This window comes from Schistocerca americana, chromosome 6 (genome assembly GCF_021461395.2).
Source record: "Schistocerca americana isolate TAMUIC-IGC-003095 chromosome 6, iqSchAmer2.1, whole genome shotgun sequence".
Classification (NCBI taxonomy): Eukaryota; Metazoa; Arthropoda; class Insecta; order Orthoptera; family Acrididae; genus Schistocerca; species Schistocerca americana.
The window spans coordinates 252,595,311-252,616,188 of record NC_060124.1 but is presented as its reverse complement, the minus strand read 5'-3'; the positions used below and the strand labels follow the sequence as shown (position 1 = coordinate 252,616,188).

Genomic DNA, 20,878 nt, shown 5'->3' with positions numbered 1-20,878 from the left:
GGCTACTAACAAATCTATCTCACCACATTGTGGCCTTATAACAAAATGTTAGTTACGTAACATTTTTACGAGGCGATAGTTAACATTTTGGCAAGCGTTCGCATTAAGTAACGAGACAGGTGACCAGAGGAAGGCTGTGCTCGGTTTTCTGAGCGAGCGCTGCAGTGTGACACGGGGGAGCATCGCGGCGCCTTCCTCGGCCGGCCCTAACGCCGGGGGGCGACCACACCCAGCACAGCGCGATATGAATGAATACGGCTACGGGCCTAGTCGACGGCCGGCCGGAGCCTTTAATTAGCGTGTCCCCCACCCCCGGCGGACTTTATTCGATCCGGCGGCGCTCGCGGCAGATTTACCCTCGTAACGACCGGGCCGCGCGCTCGATTAACTGTCGCGCCGACCTCCGGACTCAAATCACGGCACAGCCGCGCCGCTCCAGCGCGCTGCGCTGTGCTCCGCTTCTCTGGCGTCCGCCGGCTGCGCACCCGACTGTGAACTCGGGCTGTCCCCTCCCGCCGACGGGTACGCGGGGGCCGCTCGCCGCCTCCCGCTGCCGAAACTCCGTACTCCGCTGTAACCGCGCCACGGCCCACTAACAGCACAAGCAGCACTGCGAGCTGCGAATCTATTGTCGCCCTCGCTGGGATCGCCGCTCGATTAACTCCATTCAGTGGACCGTTTGAGAGCTTATCTCCTCATTCGGACGAACTCATTAGCCGCATTCCAGTGATTTTTCAGGATATTACCCGACGCAAATTAGGATTCCTTGTATAGGCACTACAAAAGTCGAGAAGGCTTTGTGTAATGTGTTACACTACTGGCCATTAAAATTGCTACACCACGAAGATGATGTGCTACAGACGCCAAATTTAGCCGACAGAAGAAGATGCTGTGATATGCAAATGAATAGCTTTTCAGAGCATTCACACAAGTTTGGCGCCTGTGGCGACACCTACAACGTGCTGACATGACGAAAGTTCCCAACCGATTTCTCATACCCAATCAGCAGTTGACCGGCGTTGCCTGGTGAAACGTTGTTGTAATGCCTCGTGTGATGAGGAATAATGCGTACCATCACGTTTCCGACTTCGACAAAGGTCGGATTGTAGCCTATCGCGATTGCCGTTTACCGTATCGCGACAATGCTGCTCGCGTTGGTCGAGATCCAATGACTGTTAGCAGAATATGGAATCGGTGGGTTCAGGAGGGTAATACGGATCCCAACGGCCTCGTATCACTAGCAGTCGAGACGTCAGCCATCTCATCCGAATGGCTGTTACGGATCGTGCAGCCACGTCTCGATCCCTGAGTCAGCAGATGGGGACGTTTGCAAGACAACCACCATCTGCACGAACAGTTCATTGACGTTAGCAACAGCACAGACTATCAGCTCGGAGACCATGGCTGCGGTTACCCTTGACGCTGCAACACAGACAGGAGCGCCTGCGATGGTGTACTCAACGACGAACCTGGGTGCATGAATGGCAAAACGTCATTTTTTCGGATGAATCCAGGTTCTGTTTACAGCATCATGATGGTCGCATCCGGGTTTGGGGACATCGCGGTGAACGAACATCCGTCATCGCCATACTGGCGTATCATCCGGCGTGATGGTATGGGGTGCCATTGGTTACACGTCTTGGTCACCTCTTGTTCGCATTGACGGCACTTTGAACAGTGCATGTTACATTTCAGATGTGTTACGCCCCGTGGCTCTATCCTTCTTACGATCCCTGCGAAACCCTACATTTCAATAGGATAATGCACGACCGCATGTTGCAGGACCTGTACGGGCCTTTCTGGATACAGAAAATGTTTGACTGCTGCCCTGGCCAGCACATTCTCCAGATCTCTCACCAATTGAAAACGTCTGGTCAATGGTGTCTTAGCAACTGACTCGTCACAATACGCCAGTCAGTACTCTTGAAGAACTGTGGTACCGTGTTGAAGCTGCATGGGCAGCTGTACCTGTACTTGCCATCCAAGCTCTGTTTGACTCAATGCCCAGGCGTATCAAAGCCGTTCTTACGGCCAGAGGTGGTTGTTCTGGGTACTGATTTCTCAGGATCTATGCACCCAAATAGCGTGAAAATGTAATCACATGTAAGCTCTAGTACAGTATATTTGTCCAATGAATACCCGTTTGTCATCTGCAATTCTTCTTGGTGTTGCAATTCTAATGGCCAGTAGTATACCATCATTCTTTTACTTTTTAATACTTCATGTGGCTTATTTATTTAATGGCGTTCGGCTTGCTGCTTCGTGCATGAACCCACATGGCACATACAATGCACACATCTCCTTCCCTTTGTCAGCGTTCCTGCCCTCCTCCCCGTACTTTCTGTACATCTTCTTCCGCCTCTTCGTCTGTCCATCTCCTCCTCCTCCTCCCCCCCCCCCCCCTCCCCACGCCGCCGCCGCCTCTGTCCATCTCTTGCTCTCCACTCTCTGTCTCTCCATCGCTGTCCATCCCCTGTTATAGGAGGAGCTAAGTGGTTCTTACTCAGCAGTACTTCTTCAAGGACAATGCGTACTATGTGTAAGAAATTTGACTGAATTTCCATAAGTGATTTAGGAGGAAATCTGAATATCTCTCTCTCTCTCTCTCTCTCTCTCTCTCTCTCTCTCTCTCTCTCTCTCTGAATTTTACAAATATTGACCCAAATATTAATTTTTTCCGCAGATTCGGATGAACATTTGTAAAACTGTAATTCCTCTCTCTCTCAAACCCCACCTTATGGGGAGAGGGGGAGAGTTCTAGTTTTAGCGAATCAAAATATACGAAGTAAATAATTATTTTTTATTTATCCGTAACAATTTTCCACGCAAAAATGAGAACATGGATTTTATTGAATTAGAGTGCCTACTACAAAGAATCAAAACAAATTTTTAAGACAAAATGTGCGTAGTTTTTTATGTAGAATCTGACACCGCAATAAAAAATTTGTAATTGAAGTTGCCTCCCGTCCCACCCCCGGAGAGCTGTTGTGGCGGGCTAATTTTAGCACCAGCAGATGTTCCACTCGAAAATAATCAACTTCGGATTCTACACATTTTTTCGTGTGAAGCTTATTTTACGAGTCATTCTTGTTTGTCCACTTAAAATGTACACCCTGTATATGACTATAATTAAAGTGCCCCATTAACTGTAGTAATACATCTTTGACGGCTAACTTAAAATGTTACCTGTAGAAATTCAGATCAACGTCAGTTACACTGTGTTGCCTTACTAAACAAATTCAAATTTAGAATGTGTCGAAACTTTGTAATTAATTTCAGTATCACATTCATATCTACATGTACAGATCTGCGCATTCAAGATGTTCACAATGGTAATGAACATTGAAATGTGGATATGTGCACTTCGTTCTGTGAAACAATCTAATAACTGTGATGTCTTATGAAATTAAATCTTCTAGACTTTGTGATGTAACAAAATTAAAGTGATGATATTATTCAATGGAAAATTTGGAATTTGACATTTCGCTTACTGTTTTATTAATCACTATTGGCGTAAGAATCATGGACTGACCATTGTCATGAAATATTGCATTACGAAATGTGAATAGTTTTTACTTGCAGTTTCGCGTGGCTGGAGCAGTCACAGCTGGCGTGCTATTGATTAAGAAATTGCACTATCTCTTTGTAATTACTTCATGATCGTAGGTACGATCATACCCGGTTGTGAAATTATTGTTAGGACAAAACAATTTACTAAGGGACCAGAAAGTTCTTAAGGGCGCAAAACTGTAACATCACACAAAAGGGAAATTCAATATTAAAGCTGATGCAAGATGACGCTAAAACAGTTTTCTTTTTATAAATGTAACACGCACATTGGACTGCTGATCTTGGTATCTGTAATCTTGGCAAAATGCATAATTAAAATGAAAATAATACTGAGGAGATGATAGGAATGAGCACTGCTAAATGATTCAGTATTCCCAGAACAAATATTTATTATAATCTAAAACATATATCGTACCTTAAGCTTAGTACTACAATGACGGTAGATTTTTATGTGCGTATCATGTCCATTGAGCGCTCTTTTATATAGCCATTGTCTTCTTTGAGTCGCTCGTGCGTCGTCACGGTAAGTTATAACAGTTCTTTACACTTCACTCAAACTTAGACATAACACGTTTTTATACATTTAGTAAAAAATTAGATCTGGCAGCCACAAATATGCGTCCGTCTTACTTATGAAAAACAGTACAAGTCTTTAGCGCTCAAGGCTTCATTTGTTCTCCAGCGAACAAAATAGTGAAGGATCGCATATCTATCCGTATTTTTCTGTTTATATTGCCGCCCAAAGACGACGAATTACATTATTTAGAAAATTCCACCGTCGCTGTGCGACGCCTTATTATACATTAACCATTCTTTATAAACAAGTATTTGCCTTCTGGCTGAAAGTAATAACTATTTTCTGTTTTAATGAAGTCAAAAATAGCGAATATCACAACTTCTAGCATACATCTAGGATTTTCAGGATATGTGTAAAGTTACAGTTGGCCCAAAAGGATTGTCATACAACTCGGAATCTTACGGATTAAGGAAGTTGTAAAGATCTGTTGTGACTCTATGAACTAACAATTTGTCTCATTTATTGCTGGACTATCGCCCTACTTTTCCAGTTACGTCCTTCCCGATACCTGTGTAATTAAATTACTGCACATTAAAACCAAGTGGTCAACAGTTTCGTCTCCTCCATTACATGTGCACAGTGCATCTTCAGTTACCGGTGTGAAATGTTTATAACAGGTTTTCAGTTTTCTGTCGCCTGTAAGAGTCGATGATAGTGACACCTTAATTTTTAAACATTTCTGTGTAGTAGGAATATTGAATTCTGCCCAGTCGTCAAATATGGGGTGTCCAGGAAACCAGCTTTCTCGGATCGCTAGACAACAGTGAGTTTCACAACGAAAAAGTAAATGACAATACTTAATTCTAAGAGTTACATAAATGTGTCACAAGCAAAGGGCGACATGCAGGATAATCAATGTTCAATATGTTGTTGTTGTGGTCTTCAGTCCTGAGACTGGTTTGATGCAGCTCTCCATGCCACTCTATCCTGTGACAGCTTCTTCATCTCCCAGTACCTACTGCAACCTACATCCTTCTGAATCTGCTTAGTGTATTCATCTCTTGGTCTCCCTCTACGATTTTTACCCTCCACGCTGCCCTCCAATACTAAATTGGTGATCCCTTGATGCCTCAGAACATGTCCTACCAACCGATCCCTTCTTCTGGTCAAGTTTTGCCACAAACTTCACTTCTCCCCAGTCCTATTCAATACTTCCGCATTAGTTATGTGATCTACCCATCTAATCTTCAGCAGTCTTCTGTAGCACCACATTTCGAAAGCTTCTATTCTCTTCTTGTCCAAACTATTTATCGTCCATGTTTCACTTCCATACATGGCTACACTCCATACAAATACTTTCAGAAACGAATTCCTGACAATTAAATCTATACTCGATGTTAACCAATTTCTCTTCTTCAGAAACGCTTTATAGCAGAACTCCTTTACTACTTTAAGTGTCTCATTTCCTAATCTAATTCCCTCAGCATCACCCGACTTAGTTCGACTACATTCCACTATCCTCGTTTTGCTTTTGTTGATGTTCATCCTATATCCTCCTTTCAAGACACTGTCATTTCCATTCAACTGCTCTTCCAGGTCCTTTGCTGTCTCTGACAGAATTACAATGTCATCGGCAAACCTCCATAGTTTTTATTTCTTCTCCATGGATTTTAATACCTACTCCGAATTTTTCTTTTGTTTCCTTTACTGCTTGCTCAATATACAGATTGAATAACATCGGGGAGAGGCTACAACCCTGTCATACTCCCTTCCCAACCGCTGCTTCCCTTTCATGTCCCTCGACTACCGAGCGAGGTGGCGCAGTGGTTAGCACACTGGACTCGCATTCGGGAGGACGACGGTTCAATCCCGTCTCCGGCCATCCTGATTTAGGTTGTCCGTGATTTCCCTAAATCACTTCAGGCACATGCCGGGATGGTTCCTTTGAAAGGGCACGGCCGATTTCCTTCTCAATCCTTCCCTAACCCGAGCTTGCGCTCCGTCTCTAATGACCTCGTTGTCGACGGGACGTTAAACACTAATATCCTCCTCCTCCTCCCTCGACTCTTATAATTGCCATCTGGTTTCTGTACAAATTGTAAATAGCCTTTCGCTCCCTGTATTTTACCCCTGCCACCTTTAGAATTTGAAAGAGAGTATTGCAGTCAACATTGTCAAAAGCTTTCTCTAAGTCTGCAAATGCCAGAAACGTAGGTTTGCCTTTCCTTATTCTTTCTTCTAAGATAAGTCGTAAGGTCAGTATTGGCTCACGTGTTCCAGTATTTCTACGGAATCCAAACTGATCTTCCCCGAGGTCGGCTTCTACTAGTTTTTCCATTCGTCTGTGTAGAATTCGTGTTAGTATTTTGTAGCTGTGGCTTATTAAACTGATTGTTCGGTAATTTTCACATCTGTCAACACCTGCTTTCTTTGGGATTGGAATTATTATATTCTTCTTGAAGAAGTCTGAAGGTATTTCGCCTGTTTGCTCTCCCAAGGCCGTCAGTAGTTCTAATGGAATGTTGTCTACTCCCGGGGCCTTGTTTCGACTTACGTCTTTCAGTGCTCTGTCAAACTCTTCACGCAGTATCATATCTCCCATTTCATCTTCATCTACATCCTTTTCCCATTCCATAATATTGTCCTCAAGTACATCGCCCTTGTATAGACACTCTATATACTCCTTCCACCTTCCTGCTTTCCCTTCTTTGCTTAGAACTGGGTTTCCATCTGAGCTCTTGATGTTCATGCAAGTGGTTCTCTTATCTCCAAAGGTCTCTTTAATTTTCCTGTAGGCAGTATCTATCTTACCCCTGGTGAGATAAGCCTCTACATGTTCAATATATACAATTCATAATACAATGAAGTAAAACAGTTAACGCTTCTATTCAGGTCGCTAGACTTGAAGCTTCTCTTGAACTGTGCCGCGATCCGTCGAGCCCGGCCCTCACGCCCTCTTCGCATAGAGGTCGCTGATGTCGCGTTGTCGTCCTGGAGAGGGGCTAGTCCGCATGCAATTGGCTGACGTCTTCTTCACAGCCTTCCCTGCTCTCTCGTTCCCGACTGGCGTGCCGGCGATTGAGTTTATGCCGTAACAAGGAAAATACGGTTTCATCCTTTTTGCGTTTTTAGTTGGTTGCCATTTGGTCTCCCATTTGTTTCCAAACTTTCCTCCCAGTTTGATCTTTATTGTACTTACAGATGTCTTTCCACAACTTAATGTTTTCTGTGGTCATGCTACCGTTTCAGCTATATTATCAGCTAGTTCACTGTCGCAATCCCTGTATCATCTTTAACCCATTCGAAATTTGCTTCCTGTTGTGCTTCTGTAGCCTTCCGATTTTGGATCGTATTTCTTCATTCAAGAAGTTAAGATTCTTCTGATTTCGTACGACTCCAATGGTATCATGCTGTCAGTGTGGATTACCGCTATTCAGATATTCGTTAAACTGATCTTCAGATCAGGTGCACTTACCATGGCAAATGGTTCATATGTGTAATTTGAGAATTAATTATTCAGTTTGAGCTATAATTAATGAGAATGCATGTAGCTGACAAATATTGCTATTACTGAACCCACTCCATCGTCTGATTTGCTCCATCCGTGCACACTTCAACCAAGTACTACTTGTTTTCTTCCTTTTCCGTTCTTTTTGAAAAGTCTACTGGTTATGACCAACTTCTGTACTCTAGTGCAACGTACGTGGTTTCTGTATTCAGAATTTTATTTTATTTGTACATTATACACTCACCTAGAAGCCGATAAGGTTCTTGCTATGTTCTAAACAATACCCATTTCTAAGAAAGTAGTTTATATTATTATTCAACTTTGCTCTACAATTACGCCTAAATCCGACTCTTCCCCCCAGGGGGCTCAGCATTTAGTTGCTGGGTACGGGCTTGGCGACCCCAGGATCTCTGAGCTGGGGACTGGGAAGCGCCACCAGTCCTCAACACCGTAAGCTCCAAGCGTGCTTCAACGGCCACCGTAAGGCGCGACAATGCAACGTTGGAACGTTGTACGGTAGAGAGCCCGGGGATCTTCGCTTAACTGCCTGGGTAGCGAGGATAGTATAAACCTCCATAAAAAAACCTCAATCTGAAGGTGTGCTGCGCGCCGGGGAGACGCGTGGCTGTTGAGGTAGAACAGTTGCTAGCGGGCGACCTCTGGGGAACCTGCCGCCCCCCAGTTGTATTAGGCCTACCCAGGCAAGTGGGGCTCTGTCTGGGTGGACATTCCTTCCCCTAGCTGCTCGTTGGACCACCATGAAACGAAATACGAATACTGCACAAGCACGAGTCTCTAAGAAAGGAAAGTTCAGTGCTTCACAGTATGACCCCCAATCGTTCCCTTCCCCGTCCACACAAAGGGAGGAACGGTGGTCTAAATTACCTGGTGAGTCGTATTCTCCTCGATTTCTGGTTTGCAGCCGAACAGATGGGGACTCATTTCTGACAACAAAGCCTCAGTTTTTTGTGGAAAATTGGGAGGACAAGTTCGGAGAAGTTGAGGGCCTGTCTAAAATGGGGTCTGGAGCAGTCCTCATACAGACAGCCTCCCCAACCCAGTCACGGGCATTGCTTGCTTGTGACAAGCTTGGTGATGTTGCAGTCTCCATTACGCCTCATTAGATCCTCAATATGGTTCAGGGACTTACTTTTCATCGTGACCTGTTGTTGCACTCTGACGACGAGCTTCGTGCAAATCTGGAACGCCGCGGTGTCCACTTTGTACGACGTGTCTTTAGGGGACCTAAAGATAGTAGGGTCTTGGCTTCAGAGGGAGACACCCTGCCCGAGAAGGTCAAGGTGATGATACATCGATGTGATGTTAAGCCTTATGTCCCTCCTCCCATGCGCTGCTTTAAGTGCTGGAGGTTTGGGCATATGTCATCGAGATGTGACGCCAACCCTACCTGTCGGGATTGTGGACGCGCCTCCCACCCCAACATCCCGTGTTCGCCGCCCCCTGCTTGTGTCAACTGTGGACAGAAACATTCGCCTTGCTCGTCAGACTGCGCGGTTTATCAAAAAGAATTGAAGATTATGGAGTATAAGACCTTGGACAGGCTCACTTTTTTTTTTCTTTTTTTGTCATCGGTCTACTGACTGGTTTGATGCGACCCGCCACGAATTCCGTTCCTGTGCTAACCTCATCATCTCAGAGTAGCACTTGCAACCTACGTCATCAATTATTTGCTTGACGTATTCCAATCTCTGTCTTCCTCTACAGTTTTTGCCCTCTACAGCTCCCTCTAGTACCATGGAAGTCATTCCCTCATGTCTTAGCAGATGTCCTATCATCCTGTCCCTTCTCCTTATCAGTGTTTTCCACATATTCCTTTCCTCTCCGATTCTGCATAGAACCTCCTCATTCCTTACCTTATCAGTCCACCTAATTTTCAACATTCGTCTATAGCACCACATCTCAAATGCTTCGATTTTCTTCTGCTCCAGTTTTCCCACAGTCCATGTTTCACTACCATACAATGCTGTGCTCCAGACGTACATCCTCAGAAATTTCTTCCTCACATTAAGGCCGGTATTTGATATTAGTAGACTTCTCTTGGCCAGAAATGCCTTTTTTTTCCATAGCGAGTCTGCTTTCGATGTCCTCCTTGCTCCGTCCGTCATTGGTTATTTTACTGCCTAGGTAGCAGAATTCCTTAACTTCATTGACTTCGTGACCATCAATCCTGATGTTAAGTTTCTCGCTGTTCTCATTTCTACTACTTTTCATTACCTTCGTCTTTCTCCGATTTACTCTCAAACCATACTGTGTACTCATTAGACTGTTCATTCCGTTCAGCAGATCATTTAATTCTTCTTCACTTTCCCTCAGGATAGCAATGTCATTAGCGAATCGTATCATTGATATCCTTTCACCTTGTATTTTAATTCCACTCCTGAACCTTCCTTTTATTTCCATCATTGCTTCCTCGATGTACAGATTGAAGAGTAGGGGGCGAAAGGCTGCAGCCTTGTCTTACACACTTCTTAATACAAGCACTTCGTTCTTGATCGTCCACTCTTACTATTCCCTCTTGGTTGTTGTACATATTGTATATGACCCGTCTCTCCCTATAGCTTACCCCTACTTTTTTCAGAATCTCGAACAGCTTGCACCATTTTATATTGTCGAACGCTTTTTCCAGGTCGACAAATCCTATGAAAGTGTCTTGATTTTTCTTTAGCCATGCTTCCATTATTAGCCGTAACGTCAGAATTGCCTCTCTCGTCCCTTTACTTTTCCTAAAGCCAAACTGATCTTCACCTAGCGCATTCTCAATTTTCTTTTCCATTCTTCTGTATATTATTCTTGTAAGCAGCTTCGATGCATGAGCTGTTAAGCTGATTGTGCTATAATTCTCGCACTTGTCAGCTCTTGCCGTCTTCGTAATTGTGTGGATGATGTTTTTCCGAAAGTCAGATGGTATGTCGCCAGACTCATATATTCTACACACCAACGTGAATAGTCGTTTTGTTGCCACTTACCCCAATGATTTTAGAAATTCTGATGGAATGTTATCTATCCCTTCTGCCTTATTTGACCGTAAGTCCTCCAAAGCTCTTTTAAATTCCGATTCTAATACTGGATCCCCTATCTCTTCTAAATCGACTCCTGTTTCTTCTTCTATCACATCTGACAAATCTTCACCCTCATAGAGGCTTTCAATGTATTCTTTCCACCTATCTGCTCTCTCCTCTGCATTTAACAGTGGAATTCCCGTTGCACTCCTAATGTTACCACCGTTGCTTTTAATGTCACCACAGGTTGTTTTGACTTTCCTGTATGCTGAGTCTGTCCTTCCAACAATCATATCTTTTTCGATGTCTTCACATTTTTCCTGCAGCCATTTCGTCTTAGCTTCCCTGCACTTTCTGTTTATTTCATTCCTCAGCGACTTGTATTTCTGTATTCCTAATTTTATCCGGAACGTGTTTGTACTTCCTCCTTTCATCAACCAATTGAAGTATTTCTTCTGTCAACCATGGTTTCTCCGCAGCTACTTTCTTTGTACCTATGTTTTCCTTCCCAACTTCTGTGATGGCCCTTTTTGGAGATGTCCATTCCTCTTCAACTGTTCTGCCTACTGCGCTATTCCTTATTGCTGTATCTATAGCGTTAGAGAACTTCAAACGTATCTTGTCGTTCCTTAGTACTTCCGTATCCCACTTCTTTGCGTATTGATTCTTCCTGGCTAATGTCTTGAACTTCAGCCTACTCTTCATCACTACTATATTGTGATCTGAGTCTATATCTGCTCCTGGGTACGCCTTACAATCCAGTATCTGATTTCGGAATCTCTGTCTGTCCATGATGTAATCTAATTGAAATCTTCCCGTATCTCCCGGCCTTTTCCAAGTATACCTCCTCCTCTTGTGATTCTTGAACAGGGTATTCGCTATTACTAGCTGAAACTTGTTACAGAACTCAATTAGTCTTTCTCCTCTTTCATTCCTTGTCCCAAGCCCATATTCTCCTGTAACCCTTTCTTCCACTCCTTCCCCTACAACTGCATTCCAGTCGCCCATGACTATTAGATTTTCGTCTCCCTTTACATACTGCATTACCCTTTCAATATCCTCATACACTTTCTCTATCTGTTCATCTTCAGCTTGCGACGTCGGCATGTATACCTGAACTATCGTTGTCGGATTTGGTCTGCTGTCGATTCTGATTAGAACAACCCGGTCACTGAACTGTTCACAGTAACACACCCTCTTGCTTACCTTCCTATTCATAACGAATCCTACACCTGTTATACCATTTTCTGCTGCTGTTGATATTACCCGATACTCATCTGACCAGAAATCCTTGTCTTCCTTCCACTTCACTTCACTGACCCCTACTATATCTACACTCCTGGAAATGGAAAAAAGAACACATTGACACCGGTGTGTCAGACCCACCATACTTGCTCCGGACACTGCGAGAGGGCTGTACAAGCAATGATCACACGCACGGCACAGCGGACACACCAGGAACCGCGGTGTTGGCCGTCGAATGGCGCTAGCTGCGCAGCATTTGTGCACCGCCGCCGTCAGTGTCAGCCAGTTTGCCGTGGCATACGGAGCTCCATCGCAGTCTTTAACACTGGTAGCATGCCGCGACAGCGTGGACGTGAACCGTATGTGCAGTTGACGGACTTTGAGCGAGGGCGTATAGTGGGCATGCGGGAGGCCGGGTGGACGTACCGCCGAATTGCTCAACACGTGGGGCGTGAGGTCTCCAAAGTACATAGATGTTGTCGCCAGTGGCCGGCTGAAGGTGCACGTGCCCGTCGACCTGGGACCGGACCGCAGCGACGCACGGATTCACGCCAAGACCGTAGGATCCTACGCAGTGCCGTAGGGGACCGCACCGCCACTTCCCAGCAAATTAGGGACACTGTTGCTCCTGGGGTATCGGCGAGGACCATTCGCAACCGTCTCCATGAAGCTGGGCTACGGTCCCGCACACCGTTAGGCCGTCTTCCGCTCACGCCCCAACATCGTGCAGCCCGCCTCCAGTGGTGTCGCGACAGGCGTGAATGGAGGGACGAATGGAGACGTGTCGTCTTCAGCGATGAGAATCGCTTCTGGCTTGGTGCCAATGACGGTCGTATGCGTGTTTGGCGCCGTGCAGGTGAGCGCCACAATCAGGACTGCATACGACCGAGGCACACAGGGCCAACACCCGGCATCATGGTGTGGGGAGCGATCTCCTACACTGGCCGTACACCACTGGTGATCGTCGAGGGGACACTGAATAGTGCACGGTACATCCAAACCGTCATCGAACCCATCGTTCTACCATTCCTAGACCGGCAAGGGAACTTGCTGTTCCAACAGGACAATGCACGTCCGCATGTATCCCGTGCCACCCAACGTGCTCTAGAAGGTGTAAGTCAACTACACTGGCCAGCAAGATCTCCGGATCTGTCCCCCATTGAGCATGTTTGGGACTGGATGAAGCGTCGTCTCACGCGGTCTGCACGTCCAGCACGAACGCTGGTCCAACTGAGGCGCCAGGTGGAAATGGCATGGCAAGCCGTTCCACAGGACTACATCCAGCATCTCTACGATCGTCTCCATGGGAGAATAGCAGCCTGCATTGCTGCGAAAGGTGGATATACACTGTACTAGTGCCGACATTGTGCATGCTCTGTTGCCTGTGTCTATGTGCCTGTGGTTCTGTCAGTGTGATCATGTGATGTATCTGACCCCAGGAATGTGTCAATAAAGTTTCCCCTTCCTGGGACAATGAATTCACGGTGTTCTTATTTCAATTTCCAGGAGTGTAGATTGAGCCTTTGCATTTCCCTTTTCAGATTTTCTAGTTTCCCTACCACGTTCAAGCTTTTGACATTCCACGCCACGACTCGTAGAACGTTACCCTTTCGTTGATTATTCAATCTTTTCTCATGGTAACCTCCCTCTTTACAGTCCCCTCCCGGAGATCCGAATGGGGGACTATTCCGGAATCTTTTGCCAATGTAGAGATCATCATGACACTTCTTCAATTACAGGCCACATGTCCTGTGGATACACGTTAACAGAGGTTAAACGCAAGTATGACCGACTTCACCCTGTGCGCATTTCATCCACGTTTGCTGCAGCAGCTTCAATGTCGCCATCCCTGGCAACGAGCCCCCCTAGTTCAGCCGCTTTTCGTGGGCCCTCCAGCCCGCCCACTCTTCCTGCCCCCCAGGTAGTTACGGAACACCCTCTTATGTTGCTCCCCTGTTTTTCAACATCAGGAGTAACAATCCCTCCTTCTTTGGGGACTTAAGTCCCCACCTCTGCGCTAGAGAAGTGCCTGCCTCCTCCAGCTCCACTCGCATAGAAGGGATCGCTTGGTGCCCTCCCTTCCACGGTTACTACCCCTCCAAATGGCAGCCAGTGGCTGAAAAAGCCACCACCTGAGGGCCATAGGGCTTCCAGATCTTCCTCGGTCCATGAGCCCACCCAGCCTGATAAATCGAAGGACAACCGGGACCCTACCAAAAAGAATAAAAAGCAAAAGGAAAAGGACATAGAGACAGCAAAGGAGTTAACCACTGCACGTGAAGATGACATGGAGCATCTAGCGTCTACTCAGGAGCTAGATGTTGCTCGACCAACAGCTCCTATGGAAGTTGATCAGGCTACTTCGCAATCGGTGGTGGCGAGTGCTTCTATGGCATAACCTATCCTCCACCCCCCCCCCCCCCCTCCAAGTTCTTTCATGTCTTTACAGTTGGATACCATTATCCTTCAATGGAATTGCCATGGTTTTTTCAACCACCTTGCTGAGTTGAAACAGCTTTTGTGCTGCTTCCCTGCCACTTGTCTGGCCCTACAGGGGTTTCCTGTTCGGCGGACCCCCTCCCTCTGTAGCTACCGGGGTTACTATAAGAACTGCGTAGAATACGACAGGGTGTCTGGCGGCGTCTGTGTTTATGTTCTTGCCACTGTTCCTACTGCCCCAGTGCCACTTCACAGGGCTCTCGATGCTGTGGCTGTCAGAATCCGGGTAGGAATGGAGCTTACCATCTGTTCTCTCTACCTTCCCCTGGATGAGGTTGTCTCTCTTGCCGACCTAGCTGCTTTGTTTGCCCAGTTGCCCCCGCCATTCCTCCTTTTGGGAGACTTTAATGCCCAACACCCTTTATGGGGTGGGGTCCAGATCTCTGGCCAGGGTAGGAACATTGAGGCTCTCTTAGCACAGCAGGACTTTTGCCTCCTTAACACTGGTGCTCCCACATATTTTAGCTTGACTCATGGGACATACTCGGCCATTGGGCTCTCTCTTAGTAGCTCAGGTCTTCTTCCATACCTCAGTTGGAGGGTCCACGACGACCTCTGTGGTAGCGACCACTTTCCTATCCTGGTTTTTCTTCTTCAATCCCAACCCCCTGACCAGCTGCCACGGTGGTCTCTTCATGGAGCTGACTGGGCAGCCTACACCTCAGCTACTATGGCCATTGCTCCTCTTCCTGGTGACATTGATTAGGCAGTGGACAAGGTCACTACGGCCATTGTTTCTTCTGCCGAGGCAACTGTCCTCTGCTCTTCAAGTACCCTAAGGAGTAAGTCAGTCCCTTGGTGGACTCCAGAGATTGCAGAAGCTATCTGGGACCGCTGGCGAGCCCTGCAACGACACGGGCGTCATCCTTCCCTAGAGAATCTGGTTGCCTTTAAACGGCTGTGGGCCCGGGCTCGGCGGTTAATCCGGCGGAGAAAACAGGACTGCTGGGAACGATATGTTGCCACCATAGGTTCTCGCACCTCCCCATCTCAGGTGTGGTCGCGGGTTCACCGCATTTTTGGCTTTCGCCCTCGTGCGTCTGTCCATCGCCATTCTCTTCGGGGTGCACTTTGCACTGACCCCATCGCCATCGCCGAACATCTGGCAGAGTACTTCGCTCGTATTTCTACGACAGCAAGCTACAGCGCAGAATTCCGCGCCGTTAAAGAGCAGGCTGAGCGTTTTGCACGCACTGTTGGGAACGATACAACGCCCCCTTTAGTGAATGGGAGTTCCAAAGTGCCCTTACAGCTTGCCCCAATACCTTTGCAGTTCCAGACCGAATTCACAACCAGTTTCTTCGCCATCTCTCGGCGCACTGTCGGGGTGAATTATTCGCCCTATTTAACCACATCTGGACGGAGGGCGATTTCCCAGCTCGATGGCAGGATAGCGCTATCATCCTTGTGGTGATACCTGGTGCAGATCCGCTGATGGTTAATAGCTGTCGCCCTATCAGCCTTACCAACGTTATGTGCAAACTCCTGGAATGGATGGTGAGTCGGCGGCTCATGTGGGTCCTCGAAGCTCGGGGCCTTCTAGCCGAGCAACAGGGGGGCTTCCGCTAGAGTTGCTGTTTTCTTTGACCTTCGGAAGGTGTACGATACCACCTGGCGCCATCATATCCCTGCTGCACTGCACGAATGGGGCTTATGGGGTCCACTTCCGATTTTTCTACGGAATTTCCTCTCCAATTGCTTCTTTCGGGTCCGAGTTGGCTTTCTTTTTAGCTCTGCTCATATTCAGGAGAACGGTGTCCCACAGGGCTTGGTTCTCAGTGTTCCCCTCTTTTTGGTGGCGATTAATGGTCTTGTGGCTGCGGTGGGCTCATCGGTCTGTTCCTCTCTATATGCCGACTGTAACCTCCCCCTCACTTATCGACCTTAATGACAGTAAAAATTAAACCACGTGTATCTAATGGATATTTGGAAAAGCAATCGTCACCGAAGTTAATCCGTCGGTGAAGAGGGAGGAAATCGTTACATCTAAATCAAAGGAGAAATGCAAATGAAATTGGTGGAAATTAATTTTGAAAAGGGGTAAAGTTAATAAAGAAAGTAAATGTGCAGTCGTTACATTAACAATTACCTGGCGTTAACTAGATATTTGAGATTCGAGGAAAATTATGGTCGCCAGTCCTATGGACAACTACTATAACAACTGAAAAAGAAAGGTTATTGCACATGTAATTAGCACTAAAAGCGTGGCAATTGAAGGTTGACACGTGTAGTGTGAAAACTGAAAGTTTGTCAGAAGTAATAAATTTTGCTACACTCTGACTTAATTTAGCAAAAGAATTAATAAATCCGGAAAATTGAAAATTAATTTAATGACCGAAATTAATAGTGAACTTCGTTTCTGAAGCACTACGAAATTCAATAAAATAAGGTTAGTCTTGGGCTGCCTCAACAATCATTTCAAAAGCTGCTTGAATCTACGCAATTTAGAAATAAGAGATTTAACTTTGAACTTGAATTTAATGATTCTGAACAATTAACAATAGTAACATTTAGTACATACCAAGCTGAGCTGCAGTCACAGGTAAGCTAAAATATGCTAACAAAACTCGCACTCTTAATTGGTGCTTGTGTAATCTAAATATTGTAGCCAGCTACGAATACTTTAACTGAACTTTAAAATTAAAGCAATGAAATGGAATGATACTACTTTAATTCTGGCGTTTGAATTTCAAAGACGCTCGGGTTCATTCCGAAAAAGGAAGGGACCCTGCTTGGTAATGCAATTGGGACAATGAGCAACAAAGGTTCATGCTACGTTGCTGTAATTTGGTGACACAAATTGACCAGTTTGAAAAACTGAGGTCTGCCATACAGTTCTAAAACTTTACGTGCTTCCAGTCTCCCTTGTTGGCTGATAGGTTTGCAGTCGTCGATCGGGGAGGTGGCGACAGTCACTCATTGACGGCCGTCGCTGTATCTATCGTTCGATAGCATAGTTGGCCAGACCCAGCGTAAAAATACAAATAATATTTACAAAACAAACCAATTATACATCGACATAAATGCATAAATACTACAATAATTACAACATATAAAGACACAGAAATGTCACATCTCCAGGTAACAAATAAAGGAAAAGAATTTATAGTACAATAGATGGAAATAGGAGGATATGCATTTCCGGCGTTACACGATGACTTTTGTCTTTATTACAGTTCCCCAAGCATCAGTGTCGCTGAACGGCGGCTGCAGGCAGCTCTCCGCAAGGCTCATTTTTGGGCATCCAACCATGGTTTCCAGTTCTCAGACTCAAAGACCCAAGTGATGCATTTTTGTTGTCGTCACACGGTCAACCACCATCCAGAGCTCTACCTTGCCAATGAACTCCTTCGTATTGAGAAGACGCATCGCTTCCTTGGCATGCTGTTTGATGCTCAGCTCACTTGGAGGCCTCATCTTCACGAGTTAAAACAACGGTGCTTGCGGCACCTCAACATCCTTCGCTGCTGGAGGCACACTGTTTGTGGGGCTGCACGAACAACCCTCCTACAGCTCTCTAAGGCCTTAGTCCAGTCCTGTCTCGACTATGGGAGCGTGGTGTACGACTCAGCAGCACCTTCAACGTTGCAGATCTTCGACCCGATTCTCCATTGTGACCTCAGACTGGCGACAGGTGCCTTCCGCACTAGTCCGGTGACTAGCCTTCTTGTAGAAGCTGTAATCCCTCCCCGCCGACAACAGCTGCTTGCGCCATACATCGCCCGCGTCCATGCCTCGCCCGACCACCCAAACTGCAGGCTCCTTTTTCCATCTTCCGCACTCCCCTCCCCACGACGGTGGCCTAGGTCGGGTCTCCCGATCGCGGTCCGCGTTCGTTCCCTTGTCTCGTCACACGAGTCCTTTCCCCATCCTCCATCCTTCTGGCCCTCTTCTTCTACCCCTCCTAGGTCCCTCCCTCGCTTGCGGCTTTGCTTGGATTTGTCCTGCGACTCAAAGTCCTCCGTTCCACCTGCCAGTCTTCGTCAAGAATTCCTGGCTCTTCTTGCCTCGTTTCGCGATGCAGATGTAGTCCACACCGATGGTTCTGTGGTCGATGGACGCACTGGGTTTGCTTTCATCCACAGCAACTACGTTGAGCTGTATTCCCTGCCCAGTGGGAGCCGTGTTTTCACTGCGGAGCTGGTTGCTCTTTATCGTGCACTCGCTCACCTTTCCTCCTGCCCTGGTGAGTCATTCGTCATATGCAGTGACTCCCTGAGTGGATTGCAAGCACTAAACCAGTGTCTTTCTCGGGACCCTTTGGTGCGCAGTATTAAAGATGCTGTTTTTGCTCTCGCCGATTGTGGTCGTTCAGCGACGTCTGTGTGGACCCTGGGCCACATCGGCATTCCAGGAAACAAACGTGTCGATCGGTTGGCCAAGCAGGCCACCACTTCGCCACCCCTGGAGCTTGGTCTCGTGGAACGAGACCTCCGGTCAGCCCTACATCGCAAGGTCCGCGATGTGTGGAGCTCTGAATGGTCTGTCTTGAACACGCTTAATAAGCTCTGCATGGTCAAGTCGTCCACGGCTGTATGGAACTCGTACTTGAGGGCCACATGTAGGGACTCAGTTGTCCTCTGCCGTCTCCGAATTGGACATACGCGGTTGACCCACAGCTATCTCCTTCGTCGTGAGAACCCGCCCAAGTGTCGCTGTGATGCAGGGCTGACAGTGGCCCATCTTCTGATGGACTGCCCCCTTTTAGCTCCCTTGCGACAGTCCTTTAATTTACCAGCTGCACTTCCTTTTTCTCGGTGACGATGGCTCTATAGCTGACTCAGTTTTACGTTTTATCCGTGCAGCTGGGTGTTATCACTTGCTCTAGTGTGGGCGCTCTCGCATGATTTCTCAGGCTACACCCACTCCAGCGACTTTTAATTCTGACACGGCTGCCAAAATAGTGTCTTTTATGGTAAAAAGTTGTGTTGGTACTTCTATCGACACTTTCCTGCTGGAGGTTCTTAGTTTGTAGTTGAGTGGTTTGCCTTCTACCTGATCCATCAACCACTGTTGGCTGTTTTACTCTAGTCAACTATTTGCTCTGCTTCTTTTAAGTGTCCTCTATTTTGTGTTACTGCGGTGTTCATTTTAGCTCTGTACCCATTGGTGTTCCCTCCCTCTGGGTGCAGAGGTTAAGCTTTTACTGTATAGGCCTTTTACAAGTATGTCTATTTGGAAGTGGGGACTGATGACCTCGATGTTAAGCCCCCATCAAACCACAAAACCAACCAACCAACCGGCTCTCTTAGTACGCCACATTCAGCGCTTTAGCTCCTACCACGTGAGGCAGACTATAACCACTACCATTGCCTGCCCTCACTACTTGAAAAATTCGCTATCAAGTAAACTTGATATCGAAAAGTCTTGTAGAGGGGGTTGCCTTATTTCAAGATGTACTGAGTAGGAGGCCCGAATGTTGTGGATGGATGTGGCTCATCGCGCAAGTGTAGACAAGATGTATACTGAGGTGAGAGAGTCATGGGATAGCGATATGCACATATACAGATGGCCGTAGTATCGCGTATACAACGTATAAAACGGCAGTGGACTGGCGGAGATGTTATTTGTACTCAGGTGATTCATGCGAAGTGATTTCGGAGGTGATTACGGCCGTTCAATGGAGGTTAACAGACTCTGACGCGGAACAGTAGTTCCAGCTAGACGCATGGGACATACCATTTCGGATATCGTTGGGGATTTCAATATTCCGAGTATCCCGACACCTAGCTGAAAAATGACTTAAAAGTTAATGAAGCCGTTACTCCTGAAAACCTGAGCCACCTACGCAAGGTTTTCAGGAATAACGGGTACAGTGCCGATCAAGTGAAAGAAGTGATTTCTGGGAAATATCAGAATAAGACCACCGACGAAGAGCAGGAAAAGAAACTTGCTTTGCTGCCTTTCTGGGGCTCTGTGTCGGGCAAGATAAGCGACCTGTTGAGAAGACACAAGATTAAATCAATCTTCAGGCCTCCAACGAAAATCCGTCAATTACTGAGACCAGTTAAAGACGCAGTAGGTCTCAGAACACCTGGAGTCTACGAAATACTGTACAGGATGGCGGGTATGGGCAGGCGGTGGGCGTTGTGGACCCTCGGGCGGCGGCAGATGTGTTGGCGGCGGACGACGCTGGCTCGGCCGGTCGGCGATGGCGGCAGGCCCCTGGCGCGTCGGTGACAGCGGCGGGCGGCGGTGGCGGATGACGGCGGCCCGGCCGGTCGCGCAGCGCAGCGCAGGCCCCTCGAACTCAGGCAGCGGGCAGCGCGGCGGCGTCCGGCTCACGTGGCTGACTAGCGTGGGCTGCCTCGCTGCAGCGCGCGCCCTGTGCGTGTTTAGTGGAGCAGCCACGGCCCACGTGGAGCAAACGTGGCGGCCGGTTGGCGCATTCCATGCGCGAAGTGTACGGCGTCTTGCCGGGAGAAATTTAGCGTAGCGACAAAGTCACTACGGGAACGGATCCACACTTCTGACACCAATTGTACAGGATGGCGGGTATGGGCAGGCGGTGGGCGTTAT

At 47.1% G+C, this 20,878-nt stretch overlaps 1 long non-coding RNA gene across 1 annotated transcript in view; it reads left to right on the top strand.

The window, feature by feature from the left end:
- The window catches only part of LOC124619831, a 1,502,867-nt gene that overhangs the window by 383,761 nt on the left and 1,098,228 nt on the right, over window positions 1-20,878 (top strand). The gene's annotated exons all lie outside the window — the stretch shown is intronic.